Raw genomic sequence first — 5,556 nt, 5'->3', positions numbered from 1 at the left:
AACCAGTAAAAAATAAATAAAACATCCCTGTTGCTTCCGTTTGGCGATGCATTATTCTTTCACGTGTACGCTAATAATTGGGAAGCAGGTACAGGGAGGGAATTTAATTAATAAATTAACCATGGACCAAAACAAGAAACACAAGTAGCATACAGACACACAGTAACAGAATCAATAACGCCTGGGGAAAGAACCAAAGGGAGTGACAGATATAGGGGAGGTGATCAGGAAGGTAATAGAGACCAGCTGAGTCTCATGAGGAGCAGGTGCGTGTAACGATGGTGGCAGGTGTGCGTAATAATGAGTAAACTGTCGACAATGAGCTCCAGAGAGAGGAAGCGGGAGAAGATGTGACAATAGTGAAGACATCAAAACTATGAAATAACACATATGGAGTCATGTAGTAACCAACAAAGTGTTAAACAAATCAAAATATATTTTATATTTGAGATTCTTCAAATAGCCACCTTTTGCCTTGATGACAGCTTTGCACACTCTTGGCATTCTCTCAACCAGCTTCATTTGGTAGTCATCTGGAATGCATTTCAATTAACAGGTGCGCCTTGTTAAAAGATCATTTGTGGAATTTCTTTCCTTCTTATTGAGTTTAAGCCAATCAGTTGTGTTGTGACAAGGTAAGTGGGTATACAGAAGATAGCACTATTTGGTAAAAGACTAAGTCCATATTATGGCAAGAACAGCTCAAATAAGTAAAGAGAAACAACAGTCCATCATTACTTTAAGACATGAATGTCAGTCAATACTGAACAATTCAAGAACTTTCAGTTTCTTCAAGTGCAGTCACAAAACCCATCAAGCACTATGATGAAACTAGCTCTCATGAGGACCACCACAGGAAAGGAAGAACCAGAGTTACCTCTGCTGCATAGGATAAGGCCATTAGAGTTACCAGCCTCAGAAATTGCAGCCCAAATAAATGCTTCACAGAGTTCAAGTAACAGACACATCTCAACATCAACTGTTCAGAGGAGACTGTGTGGATCAGGCCTTCATGGTTGAATTGCTGAAAAGAAACCACTACTAAAGGACACCAATACTAATTAGAGACTTGCTTGGGCCAAGAAACATAAGCAATGGACATGGAGGAAATGTGTCATTTGGTCTGGAGTCCAAATTGGAGATTTTTGGTTCCAACGGCTGTGTCTTTGTGAGATGCGGTGTGGCTGAACGGATGATCTCCGCATGTGTATTTCACACCGCAAAGCTTGGAGGAGGAGGTGTTATGGTGTTGGGGTGCTTTGCTGGTGACTCTGTCTGTGATTTATTTAGAATGCAAGGCACACTTAACCAGCACGGCTCCCACAGCATTCTTCAACCAAATTGAGATGGTTTGGGATGAGTCAGACAGCAAAGTGAAGGAAAAGCAGCCAACAAGTGCTCAGCATATGTGGGAACTCCTTCAAGACTGTTGAAAAAGCATTCCAGGTGAAGCTGGTTGAGAGAATACGAAGAGTATGCAAAGCTGTCATCAAGGCATAGGGTGGCTACTTGAAGAATCTCAAATATAAAATATATTTTAATTTGTTTAACACTTTTTTGGTTACTACATGATTCCATATGTGTTATTTCATAGTTTGATGTCTTCGCTATTATTGTACAATGCAGGAAACAGTACAAATAAAGAAAAACCCTCGAATGAGTACGTGTTCTAAAACTTTTGACCGATAGTTTATATTCCATTCTACTCTTAGGCTATGCCGCTCTGACATTGCTTGACCATATATTTATATATTCTCAATTCCATTCCTTTACTTAGATTTGTGTGTATTGGGTATATGTTGTAAAAATGTTAGATATTACTGCACTGTTGGAGCTAGAAACACAAGCATTGCACTACACCCACAATGACATCTGCTAAACAAGTGTATGTGACCAATACAATATGATTTGATTGAGAAGGGTAGCTAAATTTAGCAATGAATAAATTGGCTACATTTCTTTAAATTAACAATTCTGTGAACTGTCTCGTGCATGTTTTAAATGGACACAATACCTGTTAGCATAGGTGTCAGCTAGAGATGACATGCAGGAGCTTGCAGGGATTTGTAGTCTTGCATGATGTTTACTTTGATGCTAATTAGCATTTTCAAGAGTAAGTGAGAGAGAGTAAATAGAGCCTAATATATTGATAACAGTCACCTTGTCAGAGAGAGATTTACATGGTTATCAAAACGTCACGCCAGGGTAAGCCTACAAAAAACACAGCCCTTATTTTAAGTGTTTCTAAAATTCCCAATGGGAAAAATGAATGGTGGAAAAATCATTGGAACCATTTCCCTGTTTGACCGCTAGGTTTTATGGGTATTATTACACCTCCACAGTGGGGCTCTATAGGCAGTTTTCCATTGACCCAGGTTTATTCCATAATGGAAATGCAGATAGGCCAATAACAAACATTTTCTAAAGATCAACAACATTTTTATATGTTTGACAGGTGGATTTGTCTTTTGTCGAACTTTCTTTATTGCGACAAATTATGATGGAAACAATGTTTAAAAAGAAATGCTGAATCATTTTGAAGGCACTTGATGTCACCCACATAACTATAAAACTCCACTCCACCCACATTTACTTCTAAATGCCTACTGCTTGCAAAATCCTTTTTTTCTCAGCTATAAAATGTATGTTTCTTTGCAGGACAAGGATTGTCCTGACTTTCCAGAATACCTGAATTGCTTCGCCTTGCTTTTCTAGTTTCACCATCCAATTATTTCAGATCTAGATGAGTGCAAGTTCCACCCTGGCATGGACTGTGGCGATAGGTTGGCACAGGATAATTATTAGACTGGCAAATATTAGTCAATTATTGCATTCTGTACATGCAGGCTTTCGCGGGCTACCTGACACATGACACATAGGCCTATAGGCTGTGGCCAATTTATTAATGTGCAATTTGCCAAAATGGCTAATGGAAACACTTCAACCTCCACCTTTGTATTCGACACTGACCACAGGTGTTTCTTAGGTGTGATGTCATGCTGCTTTTATCGACACAAGATAGTTAGCCTAAATGGAAACTCACCCTAGCAGGCAATTGTCGCATCTATTTTCTATGCGAGCACTTTCTAAATGTCGACAAGAAAATCACTGGACACCTTAACAGAAACATAGCCAATTGCAGATGTGGTATTCGCCTTTGTTACTGCCGAGGAAGTGGAGGCTATCGAAATTCGACATCTCATACCCGAAGCTGAACACGATCAACATTGTCCCACGAATTAATATGCTGATGAGGAAATTAGATACCAGTCCAAGCTCTCTAACATTCACAGGAATTGTTCTGTATTTTTGTGATGGGTTTCTCAAAACACAACCAGATAGTGAGTGCATAGGCACTTGTTTGCAATTTCTTCATGGCCTTGCACCTTCCTCATTATTTGTGCTTGTGCAACATGGAGTTGTAACAGATGTGATTAAACCTAGTCCACAAAGATTCTTACTGTATGGTAATTGATTGAACGGCAGCATCGCTACAGCCGGGAGTGTAATTTCTTTAATTCTCAACCTTTATGTTGCTTTTGTCAGCATGTAAAGAACATCATTTGATTCAAGCGCATGAAGGACAAAACACTCACTGTACAGAAAAGGAATAATTTACATGTACATCAGTTCACATACTGGGTAAACAATATGAACAGGATTAGACTATGCATGTACATCAGTTCACATACTGGGTAAACAATATGAACAGGATTAGACTATACATGTACATCAGTTCACATGAATTACTTGGCAAACAATATGCCAAACAACATGCCAAGCAGTCAAACGCAGTTGGTACTGACCCCGCGACTGGCGTCTGGGATACTTGCTCATTAAGGGCTGGTTTCCCGGACACAGATTAAGCCTCATGTGTAGCTTACAATATGTATTACATTTTATTCACACTTAATAGACAATCAACACATTTGCATTTGTTTGGTGACAAGAATATTACAGACTGAACAAATAAATTGCAGGATATAACATGCGACACAACGTTACAGTAGCATCTAGTTGGATATTTCATTTATCTATGTTAGAAACGTGGATCACATGTAGGCCTATGTAATTAGATTGTTAGGATGTAAAGATAAAGATGTATTTATGCTCTAAATAGTCATCCACCCCAAAACAGTAAACATGCATTGATAATAACCTTCCCAAGTTCTCTCACGTCACCCCGCTCCTCCGCTCTCTCCACTGGCTTCCAGTTGAAGCTCGCATCCGCTACAAGACCATGGTGCTTGCCTACGGAGCTGTGAGGGGAACGGCACCTCAGTACCTCCAGGCTCTGATCAGGCCCTACACCCAAACAAGGGCACTGCGTTCATCCACCTCTGGCCTGCTCGCCTCCCTACCACTGAGGAAGTACAGTTCCCGCTCAGCCCAGTCAAAACTGTTCGCTGCTCTGGCCCCCAATGGTGGAACAAACTCCTCACGACGCCAGGACAGCGGAGTCAATCACCACCTTCCGGAGACACCTGAAACCCCACCTCTTCAAGGAATACCTAGGATAGGGTAAGTAAGGGTAAGTAATCCTTCTCACCCCCCTTCTCCCCCAAAAAAAAAAAAAAAAAAAGATTTAGATGCAAGTGGCTGTTCCACTGGATGTCATAAGGTGAATGCACCAATTTGTAAGTCGCTCTGGATAAGAGCGTCTGCTAAATGACTTAAATGTAAATGTAAATAACCAATGATAGGTGGCAACATCAAAACAAATTGAAGAGGCTCATCTCACACAATGCTTTGGTTTCGAATTCAAGTTTCAGTTGCTGAGAAATCTTCAGTTGACTGCAGTCGAAGTTCATGACCTTTGATCGTATGATTGCTGTAAAGGTCATGCAGCCGATGTAGTCGGACAATTTTTATGCCCATATTGCAACGCACTTTGAAAGTTGGTGACCATCGTTGACAAAAGTGAACGCGCCCATCTTCCTATAGATCATGCCACATGCCTCTTCTGCCAAACCGGGTACCAAAAGAACCCAAAAGATCCTAATTGATTGTAGTTATAGACCTGCCGCATTCAACAAATCAGCAAGTCAGACATTTCAGAGTTTCCTAGTTATGACTAGCATGTGGCGTAACACCTGAAACATCAGAAACGTGAACCTGAACTGATCATTTGAGTAACTGTTTGGGTTTGTTTATGGGTTCTTTTGGTACTGGGTTGGCAGAGGAGGCAGGTGGGAGGATCTATAGGAGGACAGGTTCATTGTAATGCCTGGAATGGAATAATGGAACGGTATCAAACACATCAAATATATAGAAACCACATTACAATGTGGGAGACTGTCCTCCTATAGCTCCTTACACCAGCCTCCACTTCTGTTTGGAGTTATTTTGGGTACCTGATTAGGGTTTTTTGTTATTCTCCTGGGTACTTTTGGGTTCTTTTGGCTATTATTGGGTTATATTGGGTACTTGTTGGTACTTTTGGGTTGTTTGGGGTGATTAGTAGGACCCAATAGACGTATAATTGTTTGGGAAATAGCAACAAAGTCAGTGAAATTACAAATAAGTCCAAGCAATCATGAGGCAGATCAGCTTCAG

The sequence above is a fragment of the Oncorhynchus keta genome, chromosome 27, assembly GCF_023373465.1.
Source record: "Oncorhynchus keta strain PuntledgeMale-10-30-2019 chromosome 27, Oket_V2, whole genome shotgun sequence".
In the NCBI taxonomy this organism is placed as follows: Eukaryota; Metazoa; Chordata; class Actinopteri; order Salmoniformes; family Salmonidae; genus Oncorhynchus; species Oncorhynchus keta.
This window is presented reverse-complemented; position numbering follows the sequence as displayed.